This window comes from Cajanus cajan, chromosome 8 (assembly GCF_000230855.2).
Source record: "Cajanus cajan strain Asha chromosome 8, NIPB_CcT2T_4, whole genome shotgun sequence".
Classification (NCBI taxonomy): Eukaryota; Viridiplantae; Streptophyta; class Magnoliopsida; order Fabales; family Fabaceae; genus Cajanus; species Cajanus cajan.
The window spans coordinates 15,483,691-15,502,597 of NC_138524.1; the positions used below are offsets into that span (position 1 = coordinate 15,483,691).

An 18,907-nucleotide genomic window follows, 5' to 3' on the forward strand; every position below is an offset into this window, starting at 1 on the left:
CCAAATCTTAGTATAAATGACAAAGTCGCTAACAAGGTTATGGGTAAGGTAATTTCTCTCATGAATTTTCAATTTCTTAGAAACATAAGCTACTATCTTTTCTTCTTGCCACAATATTCTTCCTAAACCTATTTTCAGAGACATATTTATATATCACAATAATCTTACTAAAATCTAGTAATATTAACACTAGTCAATCTTTCCTTAAGAGTTTGAAAACTACTTCCTCAATTGTTATCCCATACTAATGTAACTCCTTTCTAGTCAATTCAGTCAAAGGTAATAGTAAGTAATTCAAAGAAGTAAGCAACGAAATGATTTGGGTAGTTAAAAATATACATAGGTTCAAGAATTCCTGATATAGATTATCCTTACGGTTGATTCCAAGGGTAGGCAAGAAACAACCTAGTGAACTGAAACATCTTAATAACCAAAGAAACGAAGGCAAAAGCAATTTTTATAGTGAGAGCAGTTTAAACCATGAACAGCTGTTAAAAAAAAAATTACTCACTGAATTTTCATATAAACTATCAAACAAGACTCCTGATTTTACTAATTGACTCAAGTATCTCTCACTTAAGCACAACTTAGGTAGATCTTCCTCCGCAAGAAATTTCATGGTCTAAAATACTCACCTCATACAATCCAAATTCATACTTAGACAATCTAGTTTAAATCTATTTTTATGCCTAACAACTCAAAATATCATGATAGCATATATCTACCTGACACACAGAGTTGTATTCGTCCAAATGATTTCAAACCTATCTCAAACGAAAGTTAAGTGAATAAGCTACAACTCTTTATGAAGACATAAGATTTCCAAGAGATCATCTCTTTAGCTAAAGATTCAAATATCACCACTAATAAATTCAATGCTTACTAAATTTCTAATCACCAAGGCAGTCATAACTTGAAGTTCTAGATTTTTGTTTCATCTTATCCTAGTTCTATTGAAAAGATAATATCTAAAGCCATATTCTTCATAAAGACCTCAAAATATAAATTTTGTCGATATAATACTCATACTATCATAACAAACTATAATGAAAATATTTTCGACACCAAATAGCAATAATGTATCAATATATCTAATGCCACAAAATACCTCAACTTTTTCCAAATTCACTACTTAATTTCTCATTCAAGTCTCTCCTTACTTTTCTCAATCAAAACAACTCACATGCTACCTAAACCATAAATAATTAACATACCAATAATAACACTTAAGGGAATTAACATCATTTCGATCTCTCACCAAAGAGACAACCACCTTTAGATTCAACCTGCTACAACTATAGATGTCAGAAACTTCACTAATCATAAACTCTTAGTACACTCAATATATCACCTCCCATCCAAGGTTCTAATAATTCGAGTTGGCTAACATTATCATGATTATCATTCCTCTGATTACAAACTAACTTAACAATCTCAAACTCAACAATATCAACACAGGACGAACATCATCATCATAATACACAACAAACAAGACATAGTCAGAGTACACAACAGAGTCATGATAAGCACATAACACACACGGTTGATAAAATCAACCTGGCTCTGATACCACTAAATGTGACACCCTCTACCCCAACATAAATACAAAAGATATAAACCATCTATATATAAATTCTTTCTTAGTCTAATATAAAATAATTATCTCAAGTATCATTGGGTAAAAGATGCACATTCATAATTTTCAACTATAAGTATCAAATTGTCAAGAAATAATAAAATAAAGATTATAGATTAATCCCAGTAAAGGTGGCAGGGCCTCCTAGTTAGAAATTAACTTATAATCTTTTAGAAAAATTATAATATGACAAAAATACACACTTTCAACATAAATAACATAAAAATTACAAAAGAAAAATAATAATAATTTAACAATAAGTCTAGCTAATCCCGATGTCACATCCTATCAGAGCGAAACCCAAACAGAAGCCTAAGCTTCACCACCAACATCCTCAGCCTCATGCTAATTATCTGCATCATAATTTAAATATACACAAAAATGACAAGGGAGTGAGAAACTTCTCACTCAGTTGCAGATATAGAAATAAAAGTTAAATAGCACACACACACGCAATATAATTCACATATATAATCAATCTCACATATATGCTTATGTATAATGATTTTCTTGACTTGACTCACTATTGTATGCATGTGGCGCCATACGGAAGTTTCAGAATTTATCACTGGTGACCCAAAGGTACACCTATCACTGGTGTTCATACACCTCGTTAGCATGTTACATCACTGGTGTCCCGAAGGCACACCTATCACTGGTGATCATACACCTTGTTAGCATCACTGGTATGCGGCCTCAGCGGCACACCTGGAGTAGTATGTGCATATGATGCATGTCATACATTCACACACTCAACCTTTAGCATGTTACACATATCATATTCATATTTCATAATTAAGAATTATTTCAATAATCCAATTTAATAGTCCAATAGTCCAACAGTCCAAACAGTCCAACAGTCCAAACAGTCCAACAGTCTAACAGTCCAACAATCCAACAGTCCAACAATCCAACAGTCCAGAGGTTGCTTAAGTATCATATTTTTCAATAATAATATATTAAGATCTTTTAAGTAAAGTAGGAAGCTTAAAAGGTAATATAAGATAATAAGGAGGCTCAGCCTTCCATTTAAATAATAGATTACAAATTTATAAATACTTAGGAGGCTTAGCCTTCCATTCAAATAACAGATTCTAATATGTAAATAAATAAGATATAAAACAAAACACATCAATAATACATATTCAAAGAAATAAACAACAGGCAAGGGATCGGGAGCCAATCCAACAAACAAACTATTTAACAATTATTCCCACACCCCCAAGCGAGGTTTCCCACTCCCCCCTTACCTGGGTTTACAGAAATTTGGGCAGAATCTCCTCCTCTCTATCTTTCCTTAAAAGGAATCGGAATTAGGGCAGAATCTCTTCCTCTTTCTCCTTAAACAAGACACTAGAGCAGAACCTCCTTTTCTTTCTCCTTCTCTCTCTTACTTTCTCTCTCTATTTCTCCAGAATTTCCTTCTCTCTATTCATTAAAATAATATTCAAATTTATTATAAAATTTGAACCCGCGTCCCTCGTGCAGCCGCCCTTCACTGTGCAATTGCATAGTGAAATACTATTCATACATACGTATTCGTAAATAGTAAAATACGTATACATAAATAGTAAAAATATGTATACATAAATAGTAAAATACGTATACGTAAATAGTAAAATACATAAATAAAATACTTATTCACATAATAAATACATAAAAAATATTTCTTTTCATTGAATAAAATTTGGGATGTTACAAAATTAATCTATCTTGTAATAGATAAATTAAGTATATTTTTAAATTAATGCGACATGTAAGTTGATATTCAAAAAATTAGAATATTTGATATTTTTCAATTTAATTAAGTGTTATAATATATTTTTTTAAGTTCAAATGTTATAATGACTTTTGAAATATTATTTGTTATTTTTAATTGAACTATATTTATTTCTTTGACAAATGAATTTTGTAACGACCCCATGGTCTCTACATTTAGTGGAATCGCATTACATACAAGTAGACTAAGAAATGATGTTAAACTGGATAACCCAAACCTACAGATAAATATATATGTACAGAAAATAATAATTATAAGAAAATACAGCAACATATATGTACAGTCATCCCAGAATAATACCTCCCTAGTACCGGTCAAGCAAAGACAAAACCGTTACCCAAAATATAGTAACTCTAACACGAGGACCAAACCCCCCGTCCTGCAGCGGTCACATCAACTAGCTCCAACCTAACCTAACCTGCTCCCATACACAGTATGATCATCGCAGTCCATCAACATGGAAACAGAAGGAAAAGCTAGAGTTTAAAAAACAACAATACAAGTACAAAATAAAATCTATACTACATATGCATTCAAATCAAGTCCCAAAGGAACTTCCATCTCAATCAATCACCCATTCATCAAACATGAAGTCAAACACCATACACTTCATCATCATAACAATCATGCAATACATGCAACTCATGACAGATATTAATGTATATCAATCATCTAATGCATCATCATGCATACATCTTGGAGATCTCCCTAACAGCAGAGCAATATAAGTGACATCCTAATCCTACCGAAACCACCCCAACTGTTTTCACGCCCAATGCACCCGCTTGGTCACAACTAAACAAGATATAAATCCTCACCCGACTTTACTCGGATGATGTCACCTACACAATTGGAAATCCAGATCCACCGTTAGGTATAACACAACTGATACAGGCTTACCACGACCTTGACATGCATTACCAAGCCACTTGTGGAGTTCGTCCACCAATTATTCGTAAGGAACCATGCACCTTCCCCAGTACTTGGTTAAGGGAATAACCCTTGACCTCATACTCTGCTCCAACACTAGCTAGGGACTTAGAAGACTCACGCAAACCAATGGCCTACCTGAGCACCACTCTCATATATCGATGACCTATCCAAGCACCACTCTGAAGAGACTCTATGTGAGCTCTTTCAGTTTAAAAATATTTCCCTCTCCTCAAGTCCTAAGCTAGACACATGCCATAAGGAATCACATGCATTAATGCATCATACATCATACATGGTCTACCCACCATCATGATCAATAATCATACTCATGCCATAAGGAATCACATGCATTAATGCATCATACATCATACATGGTCTACCCACCATCATGATCAATAATCATACTCATGCCATAAGACATCACATGCACTAATGTATCATACATCATATATGGTCTACCCACCATCATGATCAATAATCATACTCTTGCCATAAGGCATCACATGCAATAATGCATCATACATCATACATGGTCTACCCACCATCATGATCAATATCATTCTCATATGAACATATACACGTCATATCATATTTAAACATTCATATATATATATATATATATATATATATATATATATATATATCTACATATATATGTCATTACAAAATATACATATGAATCAAGTGCCAATTTACATCATATATAATACATATATGAACCAATATACAACATAGTATCAAGCAACTTTTTAATCCACATGCAATGGAAGAAATAATATCCATGCACCAACAATAGTTCAATCCAAGTCCTAAAAATAACATGTACCCATCTCATTCATCAAGACCGACCAAAACCCCATTTCACCTCAAAATCTCCGAAAATGAAAAAGACCCCTTAGACCAGCAAATAAATCTCCAATTCATGCATCAATTGAGTTTCTAAACTCACATGCAACCAATCCATGAAAATCCTAATTTCCCTTACCTAAAAGTTGGCTCAGAATAGCCAAGAACAAAGAAGAAGAAGAAGAATCCTCCAAAGCTCGACTCCTGAACTTCAATACTCCAAAAACAAGTTTTTTAGTCTAAAATTCAAGAGAAGACAAAAAACATTAGTGATCTAGAAGAGAAGAAGAATCATACAAAGAAATTTAGGAGAGAAAGGAGCTCACAAACCCAAAGTCCTTCTCTCTAAAACTTCTCTCTAAAATCTCTCTCTAAGTTCCTTTTTTTTTCTCCTCAATTGCATGCATGTGACCTATTTATAGAAGTCTGGAGTGGTCAGAATGACCCATTTCGGATCTGGAATGGCCTGTTCTACACTCCTTCATCATGTGTAAAACTCACATCTAGAACGGTCCGTTCTTAAACCAAAACAACCCGTTCTAGAGTTGAGTTTAACTCACAACGATCATATTTGCAACGACCTGTTCCAATTTGGGAATGCCGCATTCCAGTTTGGGAACCCCTTCCAATCTACTAATTACATTACAAATTTGAACTATATTAAATGATTATCTAGAGTCTTTTAGTTTGAGTATATTTTTAAAAAATATGAATTTGAATGTCAAAGAGAATTATGATGAAATTATTTTATTTATTAATAAAAATTAGTATTCACACACACATTCTACGTATGATTCACAAAATATTTAAATTTTAAATTTAAATTTTTTAGCAAACATTAATTTACAATTTGTATAATTCATATAAACTTAAAAAATATAAGTTTTCTATGTATAATTTCGACAAAAAAAAATTACAATTATTTATTTTATGATTTTATATGATATTACATTTTTCTAATTTTTGAATATCTCTAAATGATATTGTATATAAATATTAATTTAAAAACATTTTTATAATTAATATAATACAAATAAATATTATATTTTCCCATAAATTCAATAACTACTTTTAATTATTTAATTTTATATTATTTTTAAATATTTCTAAGCATTTTCAAATTATAGTATATACATTTATTTATAAATCTGCACAACTTACGGGTCAATATTCTGTGTTTTTTAATTGGACATGTACTTAGAAGTGTAGATGTAACAGCCCAAGCAACCCGCATGTGGATATTGTCCGCTTTGGCCCACGGCCTCACGGTTTTGCTTCTGGCAATGGCACGCATGCCACCCCAAAAGGCCTCCACCAAGGCAAGTCCTGCCAACCCATCAGAGTAGCGCAGCGACCCCACATGGCCAGATATTGTCCCCTTTGCCCTCAGGCCTCAAGGTTTTGTCCTAGGCAATGCCCTCATGGCATCCCTAAGGGCCTCCACACAAGGAAGGTATCCACACCCATATATATGGCATGCTTCGTTCTCCTTCCTAACCGATGTGGGACTTCACAATCCACCCCCCCTCAAGGGAGTCTAGCGCCCTCGCTGGCACACTGGCCCGGGTCCCGGCTCTGATACCAAATGTAACAGCCCAAGCAACCCGCATGTGGATATTGTCCGCTTTGGACCACGGCCTCACAGTTTTGTCCTAGGCAATGCCCTCATGGCATCCCTAAGGGCCTCCACACAAGGAAGGTATCCACACCCATATATATGGCATGCTTCGTTCTCCTTCCTAACCGATGTGGGACTTCACAGTAGATATGTGAGACAAGTGTGAGGAAGTGTTGGTGTTAAGAACATCTCCAACACTACTACACTTCAAACAAGATGTTCGTGCTTTATAACTCTTAAGAGTGGTAATGGAGTGCTCTAGTCGAGTATGGATTTTAGTATCTCCGTCTTATACTCCTCTTCGTTTTCATACTCAATTATTAATATAAAATTTACTTTATTGGATATAGAATATATTTATACTTATTTCGTTTGTTCAAAAATTAATTAATTTTTATAAAAAAAAATAAAATACAGATCAAATATATATATTTATATATATATATATATATTTATTTATTTTTATCCTTATTTAATAAATTGAATATTACTTGTATTATTCGGTGAAATCGAATATTTTTTCATCAAATTCTAAACGGATTCAAACATTATTATGAATACTAATTTATTTGTGAATCATAGTGCTCAGTAATAGCATATTTGAATCATGAATGAGTAAAACTAAAAGATGCGAACAATCACCTTACTGACATAGGTAATCATGAAAGTAATAATTGAATGCGAAACATTAGTGTTCATTTTTTTTTTATCAATAATATATATTAACAATTCCCTCTAGCTAAATACCCATACCCACAATGGCTAATGAGTAATGAAGCACATTATAGATTGGAGCTGCAGAATTAACGTTTACTATACTCGCTGCCATAAACTTCATCACCTCATTCTTGGACATTCTCTATTGACTCCTCTGGCAGAGCAGCTCCAATTCACTACAATCCAATATATATTAGCTTTTGTCTAAAAAATGTAAATGAAATATCATATAGTTCACTCTAGTAAATTTACTTTAAGCTAAAAATGGATCATGGTTACTACTTTAAGATAGCTACATCCAAGATGATTCTGTGCTTTTTCCTTGAAATATTCAAAACTAGCTAAGGCTAATAAATCAAGAGAATCGAAAAGCAAATATTCTCAAGGAATATTGACTTTTAGTCTAGAAATTTAACAGATAAAATCATCATTATATCAGTAATAAAAGATATAAAAAAAAAGACAGCATTTATAAATGATTATAAAATTTATAACAACATTTGTGGCGTCTGTATAAAATCTTACTCTTACCTCAAAGGGATTAGAATTTCTTTGATGGAATTGTGGTTGAAAAACAAACTTCAACCCACTTTCTGTGAATAAGATCATTGATGCAATGATGCGTGGTTAATCACTTGTTAAAAGGTTTTGCATCTCTGATGAAGAATTTCTGCTGAACATCATGTTTGGGTTTCATTGATGAACATCCTCCTTAAATACCCAACGATGCCCACAATTCTGAACCTCCAAACTAAAGTACCGAACACCTTGAGCACATAAAGCCAATCATTTCGATAGTTTTGGAAAGGGAGAGAAGTTTTCCTTCTATTCATTTTATTTCATTCTCAGTTTCTATACTTTCTATAAATTTCCTTGTAATCATAGAGCCCTGTTGTCCGAGTAATGTTTTATTGACTCTTAGTCAACATTATTAAATATTAATTATTTTTAGTTTAGTTTGTTGTTGGTATATACAGTTTTATGATGGTTATATTTCTCAAACAGGAAACTTGAACAAGAGTCTGATTTGGGAGAATAGTGTAAGATTTTAAAATGTCCCAGATTTATACATTAACAAACACTGTTAAACTCTCCAGTTTCTCCGGCTAATTCCTTTATTCCTTAGCATAAAAAGTTGTATTGGTTTTCTGCAACATGAAATTGAATAGCATACCTTATAAAAAATTGATTTACTTGCAGAGAATAATTGCAGAAGTTGCACTCCTTCATGAATTGTTCCAGGAATCCTCACACCCCAATCTGATTTAAACCCTATTTTTACCTGTAAATTTGGGTGCAAGACAATTTGTACTTTGAGAATCTTCAAATTGTACTCCATGAGCTATAGAAAGCTTCAACAATTACCCTTTGTTGCATTTACCTTATAATATTTTTGTTTTGCTGTTAATTCAATCTTTTTATCATTCAATGCATGTTTTATCATCTTCATTCCAATTTTTATAATTCACTATGGATTATACCGAATATTTTCTTAGGAAGAATAAAAAATCAGTTACAAAATACCAAATGAGATAGCTTTAGAATGGAACATTTATTTAAAATAATCTTTAACTAGGAATTAGCTAAAGATTATTATAATCTCAACCTTCTGCATATACTGATTTTTATTTTTGGAACTCTATTAAGCTTTTAGATTATGCCTGTTAGAAGTTAAGATTTTTCTAGATACTTTAAGAAAATATTAAATATTTATGTCTGTTTGTATCTTAGTTGCATTTGGTGTGGTTAGGTATAATTAAGTGGAAATCCATATTTCAAGAGATTTGTTTGTTGCTTGGACAAATGTTTAGGTAAAAAGGAGTGTTTATCTTTATTTTGTGGAGATTTACTGTAGCATATGATATGCATATCAGAAATCTCTCTTGTCATATATTTGATGTAATGCAACTCTACGGAGAGTGTGGAAATGAATAATGAAATTGTGTAACCACTTTTCTTCCTTTCATTGAAACAAAAAAAAAAACCAGAAACTCAACTTCTCTGTTCCAGTTTTTTCTGTTTCAACTTCTCTGTTCTGGTTTTTCTTAACATGGTATCAAGAGCTCCATTGATCTTTTAGGGTCTGTGAGGGAGAACGAAAAAAAAATCTGAAAAACAGAGGGCCTGTGAGTGAGTGAAAACCAACCAGAAAACCTGTATCAGAACACCCACCAAAACCAGAATGGCTTCCGGTAGCAGCTCTTTACCTCCACCTCCAGTTTTTGCTGGAGAAAATTATGATTTGTGGGCTGCAAAGATGAGAACTTATCTCAGAGCTCAAAGTTTGTGGGAAGTGGTGGAAAATGGAAGCAATCCAGCTCCTTTACCAGACAACCCAACTATGGCTCAGATAAGATTTCACAATGATGAAGTGGCTAAAGAAGGCAGAGCACTTGCCATCATACAAGCAGCTGTTCATGACGATGTTTTTATCAAGATTTTGAATCTTGATACAGCAAAAGAGGCTTGGGACAAACTCAAGGAGGAGTTCCAAGGCAGTGAAAGAACAAGGAGGATGAAGGTGCTGAATCTGAGAAGAGAATTTGAAGCAATCAAAATGAAGGAGTCTGAAACAGTGAAGGAGTTTTCTGATAGGCTCTCTAAGGTGGTTACACAAATCAGATTGCTAGGTGAAGAACTTAGTGATCAAAGAGTTGTGGAGAAAGTCTTGGTTTGTCTTCCTGAGAGGTTTGAATCAAAAATCTCATCTCTTGAAGAAAACAAGGATTTTTCTCAAATATCACTTGCAGAACTTGTGAATGCTCTGCAAGCTACTGAACAGAGAATGTCTTTAAGAATGGAAGAAAATGTTGAAGGTGCTTTTGCAGCTAACACCAAAGGCAAAGATCAAGGCAGCAATTGTGACACCCTCTACCCCAACATAATTACAATAGATATAAACCATCTATATATAAATTCTTTCTTAGTCTAATATAAAATAATTATCTCAAGTATCATTGGGTAAAAGATGCACATTCATAATTTTCAACTGTAAGTATCAAATTGTCAAGAAATAATAAAATAAAGATTATAGATTAATCCCAGTAAAGGTGGCAGGGCCTCCTAGTTAGGAATTAACTTATAATCTTTTAGTAAAATTATAATATGACAAAAATACACACTTTCAACATAAATAACATAAAAATTACAAAAGAAAAATAATAATAATTTAACAATAAGTCTAGCTAATCCCGATGTCACATCTTATCAGAGCGAAACCCAAACAGAAGCCTAAGCTTCACCACCAACATCCTTAGCCTCATGCTAATTATCTGCATCATAATTTAAATATACACAAAAATGACAAGGGAGTGAGAAACTTCTCACTCAGTTGCAGATATAGAAATAAAAGTTAAATAGCACACACACACGCAATATAATTCACATATATAATCAATCTCACATATATGCTTATGTATAATGATTTCCTTGACTTGACTCACTAATGTATGCATGTGGCGCCATACGGAAGTTGCAGAATTCATCACTGGTGACCCGAAGGCACACCTATACAATTGTCGGTGACCCTAAGGTACACCTATCATTGGTGTTCATACACCTCGTTAGCATATCGTGGGTGACCCAAAGGTACACCTTGTTAGTCGTGGGTATGCGGCCTCAGCGGCACACCTGGAGTAATATGTGCATATGATGCATGTCATACATTCACAGACTCAACCTTTAGCATGTTACACATATCATATTCATATTTCATAATTAAGAATTATTTCAATAATCCAATTTAATAGTCCAATAGTCCAACAGTCCAAACAGTCCAACAGTCCCAACAGTCCAACAATCCAACAATCCAACAATCCAACAGTCCAGAGGTTGCTTAGGTATCATATTTTTCAATAATAATATATTAAGATCTTTTAAGTAAAGTAGGAAGCTTAAAAGGTAATATAAGATAATAAGGAGGCTCAGCCTTCCATTTAAATAATAGATTACAAATTTATAAATACTTAGGAGGCTTAGCCTTCCATTCAAATAACAGATTCTAATATGTAAATAAATAAGATATAAAACAAAACACATCAATAATACATATTCAAAGAAATAAACAACAGGCAAGGGATCGGGAGCCAATCCAACAAACAGACTATTTAACAATTATTTCTACACCCCCAAGCAAGGTTTCCCACTCCCCCCCTTACCTGGGTTTACAGAAATTTGGGCAGAAACTCCTCTCTTCTTTCCTTAAAAGGAATCGGAATTAGGGCAGAATTTCTTCCTCTTTCTCCTTAAACAAGGCACTAGAGCAGAACCTCCTTTTCTTTCTCCTTCTCTCTCTCTTACTTTCTCTCTCTATTTCTCCAGAATTTCCTTCTCTCTAGAATTCTGAATTTTCAAAACCTTAGGCCCCTATTTATAGAAATTTTGAAAATACTATGCACTATGCACTATTCATTAAAATAATATTATAAATTACTATGCACTATGCACTATTCATTAAAATAATAAAATTTATTAAAATTTATAAACTTCAGATCCGCAGCCCCCTCCGTAGCCGCCAGTTACTGTGCACATGCACAGTAAAATACTATTTACAAATACGTAAATAGTAAAATACTTAAATAAAAATATGACAAACCTTCTAATAATCTCAATAAATATTTAAAATCAAAATAACTTGTTTTATTTATTAAAATTTGGGATATTACATTTTTAAACCCTTTAATAATTTCATAAATATTTAAAATACATAAAAAATAACCCTTTTTCATTGAATAAAATTTGGGATGTTACAGCAATAGCTTTGGTAAAAAGCCATTTGGTGGGAAAAAAGGCAAAGGGAAAAAGGAAGAAGACAGAAACAAAGGAGGAGCTTGGAAGGAAAAGTATCCACCTTGCCCTCATTGTAAAAAGAAAAATCATACAGAAAATTTTTGCTGGTTGAGACCTGGAGTCAAATGTAGGGCATGCAACCAACTTGGCCATGTGGAGAAGGTCTGCAAAAACAAAGTAAAGCTCCAAGGACAGCAAGCTCAAGTTGCTGAGCATCAAGAACTAATTGAGGAGCAATTATTTGTTGCTTCTTGTTATTCTGTAAGCAATAACAAAGAAGCTTGGCTCATAGACAGTGGATGTACAAATCATATGACTCATGATGCTAGCATTTTCAAGGAACTTGATCTGTCATACCTCTCCAAAGTCACCATTGGCAATGGAGAATGTGTTGATGTCAAAGGCAAAGGAGTTGTTGCTATTAAAACTCCCTCAGGTACCAAGTATATTTATGATGTTTTGTTTGTACCGGAGATAAATCTAAACCTTTTAAGTGTGGGGCAAATGCTTGAAAAGAATTATGTTTTGCATTTTGAAGATATGAAGTGCAAAATAATTGATCCTTCTGGATGTGAATTAATGACTATTAGAATGAGAGATAAAAGTTTTCCAATAGAATGGAAACAAACAGCCATGCATGCTTTTCCAAGTGCAGTAAATGATTCTTTCTTATGGCATAAAAGACTTGGACATTTTAGCTACTCTACTTTAAAGCGTATGAGTTCAAATGACTTAGTTAAAAATCTGCCTGCAATCCAAGATAATGCTAATTTGTGTGATGTATGCCAATATGGAAAGCAAAGGAAACTACCATTTCCAAAAGAAGCTAGCTGGAGAGCCACTGAAAAATTACAACTTGTACATACTGATGTGTGTGGTCCAATGAGCACAACATCTTTAAATGGCAGCAAATACTTTCTGCTATTTATAGATGACTATACAAGAATGAGTTGGGTGTTTTTCTTAAAGAAAAAGTCAGATGTATTTGCCAATTTTCTGAAGTTCAAGTTTATGGTTGAAAATGAGACTGGACTTCAAGTTAAAAGACTAAGATCCGATAATGGAACTGAATACACAGCAGGAGAGTTCAAAAAATTCTATGAGCAGGTTGGAATTCAGCATCAATTAACTGTTCCTTACACTCCTCAACAAAATGGAGTGAGTGAAAGGAAGAACAGAACAGTTATGGAAATGGCAAGGTGTTTGCTCTTTGAAAAGGGCCTTCCTAAAACTTTTTGGGCTGAGGCTGTTAATACTTCAGTATACTTACTGAATTTGTTGCCCACTAAAGCCTTGAAGGGTAACACACCATTTGAGGCATGGCATGGAAGAACGCCTTCAGTAGAGCATCTCAAAGTTTTTGGTTGTGTGTGTTATGCTCTTGTTCCAGAAGTGAAAAGAGATAAATTGGATCAGAAATCTGAAGTTGGTATTTTCTTGGGGTACAGCAGTTACTCTAAAGGTTATAGAATTTATAATCCAGCAACAAAGAAGATTCTTGTCAGCAGAAATGTCAAGTTTGATGAGCTATCTAGATGGAATTGGGAGAAATCCAAAGCAGAAGCCTCAAACAAAAGGCAACTTGAAGTTGACAATCTCCAAGAACAAAATTCAGAAAGTGAAGAACAAAATTTGGATGATGATGATTTTCCAGTTAGAGGCACAAGAGATCTAGCTGAAATTTACGAAAGGTGTAATGTTGCTGCACTGGAACCAAAAGAATATGCTGAAGCTGCTGAACTTGAAGGTTGGAGAGTTGCTATGCAGGAGGAGATGAATATGATCGAGAAAAATAATACCTGGCAGCTTGTGGACAGGCCAATTAATCAAAAGGTAATTGGTCTTAAGTGGGTTTATAGAACCAAACTTAATTATGATGGTTCTGTAAACAAACTTAAGGCTAGATTGGTTGTTAAAGGCTATCATCAACAATATGGAGTTGATTTCTTAGATACATTTGCTCCTGTGGCAAGACATGATACAATCAGAATGCTAGTGGCATTGGCAGCAAAATTTGGTTGGAAGATCTATCATTTTGATGTGAAGTCAGCCTTTTTAAATGGTTTTCTTGAAGAAGACATCTATGTTGATCAACCTGAAGGTTTTCAAGTTAAGGGAAGTGAAAATAAAGTCTACAAACTCCATAAAGCTCTTTATGGGTTGAAACAGGCACCAAGGGCTTGGTATACCAGAATTGATAATTACCTTTTGCAAAAAGGCTTTGAAAGAAGTGAAAATGAAGCTACTCTGTATGTAAAAAGGTCCCAGAATGAAGTGAAGCTCATTATATCATTATATGTTGATGATATGCTGGTCATAGGGAGTGATTTTGATTCCCTTAGACAATTCAAGCATGATATGGAGAATGAATTTGAAATGTCAGATTTGGGACAAATGAATTATTTTCTTGGAATGGAGATATACCAATGTGATGCAGGAATCTTCATTTCCCAAAGAAAATATGTCTTGGAGATATTGAAAAAGTTTCATATGGAGAAATGTAAACCAGTGGACACTCCACTTGTTATAAATGAAAAGCTATCACTTAATGATGCTATTGCTAAAGTTGATGCTTCTTTATATAGAAGCTTAATTGGAAGTTTGTTGTATCTCTCAGCCACCAGACCTGACATAATGTTTGCTGCTAGTTTGCTGTCCAGGTTTATGCATTCCCCTAGTCAAGCTCATTATGGTGCAGCAAAACGAGTTTTGAGGTATTTAAAGGGTACAACTGATTATGGTTTGTGGTTTCTACAAAATGAGAGTGGAGAGCTTCAAGGATATGCTGATAGTGACTGGGCAGGTAGCATAGATGATTCCAAGAGCACCTCTGGCTATGTTTTCTCATTTTGGAGTGGTGTCTTCACATGGAATTCAAAGAAACAAGAAGTAGTGGCTCAATCCTCTGCTGAAGCTGAGTATATTTCAGCTGCAGCAGCTGCAAATCATGCTATTTGGCTTAGAAAAATTTTGTGTGATGTGAAACAACATCAAAATGAGGCTACTATCATATGGGTTGATAATAAATCAGCCATTGCAATTGCAAAAAATCCTGTCCAGTATGGTAGAACCAAACACATCAAAGTGAAATATCATGCCATCAGAGAAGCAGAAAAATCAAAGGAAGTCAGCTTGAAGCATTGCAGCTCTGAGAATCAAATTGCAGACATTATGACCAAAGCTCTCTCAAAGAGCAAGTTTGAAATGCTAAGATCTAAGCTTGGAGTATGTAAGAAAAATCTCAAGGAGGAGTGTTAGAAGTTAAGATTTTTCTAGATACTTTAAGAAAATATTAAATATTTATGTCTGTTTGTATCTTAGTTGCATTTGGTGTGGTTAGGTATAATTAAGTGGAAATCCATATTTCAAGAGATTTGTTTGTTGCTTGGACAAATGTTTAGGTAAAAAGGAGTGTTTATCTTTATTTTGTGGAGATTTACTGTAGCATATGATATGCATATCAGAAATCTCTCTTGTCATATATTTGATGTAATGCAACTCTACGGAGAGTGTGGAAATGAATAATGAAATTGTGTAACCACTTTTCTTCCTTTCATTGAAACAAAAAAAAACCAGAAACTCAACTTCTCTGTTCCAGTTTTTTCTGTTTCAACTTCTCTGTTCTGGTTTTTCTTAACAATGCCAAAGCGTTGCTTCAGATTATGACCGAGAAAAGTATTAAATTGTGCTTAACATGTCCTCCATTGGATAACTTATGACAATTATTCAACAATTAAAACAATATAATTTAATTATTAATAATATAAGAATAAATAAGAAAGATTGGTTAGTTGATGGCTGAGGTGCTTTGTCAGGCTTTTAAAAAAGACAGTTTTATGCATTGCAGGTTGGAGGCAGTTATGTTTGATTCTATAAGCATCGAATAATTGGCAAAAAACACTTATTAGGATACAAGTTGGTAATCTCCTAACTGTTTATTTATTTACCAGTGTTTGAGGCCTTTTTGAGTACTGTTGAAATTGTTAAATTATGATGCAAATTCTAGAAAAGAAAAGAGTATTCTAGAAACATAAGATAATTTGTATAAGAAAGAAGAAGAAAAATCTAGAAACATAAAGATAAGATGTATAAATTGTAACATCCCAAATTTTATTTAATGAAAAGAAATATTTTTTTATGTATTTATTATGTGAATAAGTATTTTATTTATGTATTTTACTATTTACATATACGTATTTTACTATTTACGAATACGTATTTATGAATAGTATTTTACTATTCATATGAATAGTAATTTTGAAAAAAACGTAAGCACTTACGTCAAAACTCAAATTATTTGGATGAATAGTATTTTACTATTCATGAATAGTAATTATATAATTATTTTAATGAATAGTGCATAGTGCATAGTAACTTCAAAATTTCTATAAATAGGGACCTAAGGATTTTGAAAATTCATAACTAGAGAGAAGAAAAGTTTAGAGAGAAGGAATTCTAGAGAGATAGAAAGAGAAAATAAGAGAGAAGGTTCTGCCTAGGTTGTGAAAAGAGGAGGAGAATAGAGAAGGTTCTGCTCTAGTTCCGGTTCCGGTTTAAGGAGAAAGAGAGGAGATTCTGCCCAAATTCCTATTTATCCAGGTAAGGGGGGAGTGGGAAACCTTGCTTGGGGGTGTAGAAATAATTGTTAAATAGTCTGTTTGTTGGATTGGCTCCCGATCCCTTGCCTGTTGTTTATTTCTTTGAATATGTATTATTGATGTGTTTTGTTTTATATCTTATTTATTTACATATTAAAATCTGTTATTTGAATGGAAGGCTAAGCCTCCTAAGTATTTATAAATTTGTAATCTATTATTTAAATGGAAGGCTGAGCCTCCTTATTATCTTATATTACCTTTTAAGCTTCCTACTTTACTTAAAAGATCTTAATATATTATTATTGAAAAATATGATACCTAAGCAACCTCTGGACTGTTGGATTGTTGGACTGTTGGACTGTTTGGACTGTTGGACTGTTTGGACTGTTGGACTATTAAATTGGATTATTGAAATAATTCTTAATTATGAAATATGAATATGATATGTGTAACATGCTAAAGGTTGAGTCTGTGAATGTATGACATGCATCATATGCACATATTACTCCAGGTGTGCCGCTGAGGCCGCATACCCACGACTAACAAGGTGTACCTTTGGGTCACCCACGATATGCTAACGAGGTGTATGAACACCAATGATAGGTGTACCTTAGGGTCACCGACAATTGTATAGGTGTGCCTTCGGGTCACCAGTGATGAATTCTGCAACTTCCGTATGGCGCCACATGCATACATTAGTGATTCAAGTCAAGAAAATCATTATACATAAGCATATATGTGAGATTGATTATATATGTGAATTATATTGCGTGTGTGTGTGCTATTTAACTTTTATTTCTATATCTGCAACTGAGTGAGAAGTTTCTCACTCCCTTGTCATTTTTGTGTATATTTAAATTATGATGCAGATAATTAGCATGAGGCTGAGGATGTTGGTGGTGAAGCTTAGGCTTCTGTTTGGGTTTCGCTCTGATAGGATGTGACATCGGGATTAGCTAGACTTATTGTTAAATTATTATTATTTTTCTTTTGTAATTTTTATGTTATTTATGTTGAAAGTGTGTATTTTTGTCATATTATAATTTTACTAAAAGATTATAAGTTAATTCCTAACTAGGAGGCTCTGCCACCTTTACTGGGATTAATCTATAATCTTTATTTTATTATTTCTTGACAATTTGATACTTACAGTTGAAAATTATGAATGTGCATCTTTTACCCAATGATACTTGAGATAATTATTTTATATTAGACTAAGAAAGAATTTATATATAGATGGTTTATATCTATTGTAATTATGTTGGGGTAGAGGGTGTCACATTTAGTGGTATCAGAGCAAGTCGATTTTATCAACCGTGTGTGTTATGTGCTTATCATGACTCTGTTGTGTACTCTGACTATGTCTTGTTTGTTGTGTACTATGATGATGATGTTCGTCCTGTGTTGATATTGTTGAGTTTGAGATTGTTAAGTTAGTTTGTAATCAGAGGAATGATAATCATGATAGTGTTAGCCAACTCGAATTATTAGAACCTTGGATGGGAGGTGATATATTGAGTGTACTAAGAGTTTATGATTGGTGAAGTTTCTGACATCTATAGTTATAGCAGGTTGAATCTAAAGGTGGTTGTCTCTTTGGTGAGAGATCGAAATGATGTTAATTCCCTTAAGTGTTATTATTGGTATGTTAATTATTTATGGTTTAGGCAGCATGTGAGTTGTTTTGATTGAGAAAAGTAAGGAGAGACTTGAATGAGAAATTAAGTAGTGAATTTGGAAAAAGTTGAGGTATTTTGTGGCATTAGATATATTGATACATTATTGCTATTTGGTGTCGAAAATATTTTCATTATAGTTTGTTATGATAGTATGAGTATTATATCGACAAAATTTATATTTTGAGGTCTTTATGAAGAATATGGCTTTAGATATTATCTTTTCAATTAGGATAAGATGAAACAAAAATCTAGAACTTCAAGTTATGACTGCCTTGGTGATTAGAAATTTAGTAAGCACTGAATTTATTAGTG

At 33.3% G+C, this 18,907-nt stretch overlaps 2 long non-coding RNA genes across 2 annotated transcripts; one reads left to right on the forward strand and one right to left on the reverse strand.

The window, feature by feature from the left end:
• Positions 1-1,671: 1,671 nt before the first annotated feature.
• On the reverse strand, positions 1,672-3,719 carry LOC145950668 (uncharacterized). Its single transcript, XR_014428507.1, has 2 exons — positions 2,887-3,719; positions 1,672-1,989 (listed from the first exon to the last, which is right to left on the reverse strand). It is a non-coding gene; the product is annotated as an uncharacterized LOC145950668 (long non-coding RNA).
• A 12,794-nt stretch (positions 3,720-16,513) lies between these two features.
• Positions 16,514-18,149, forward strand: LOC145950657 (uncharacterized). Its single transcript, XR_014428470.1, has 2 exons — positions 16,514-16,917; positions 17,786-18,149. It is a non-coding gene; the product is annotated as an uncharacterized LOC145950657 (long non-coding RNA).
• The last annotated feature ends 758 nt before the right edge of the window (positions 18,150-18,907 follow it).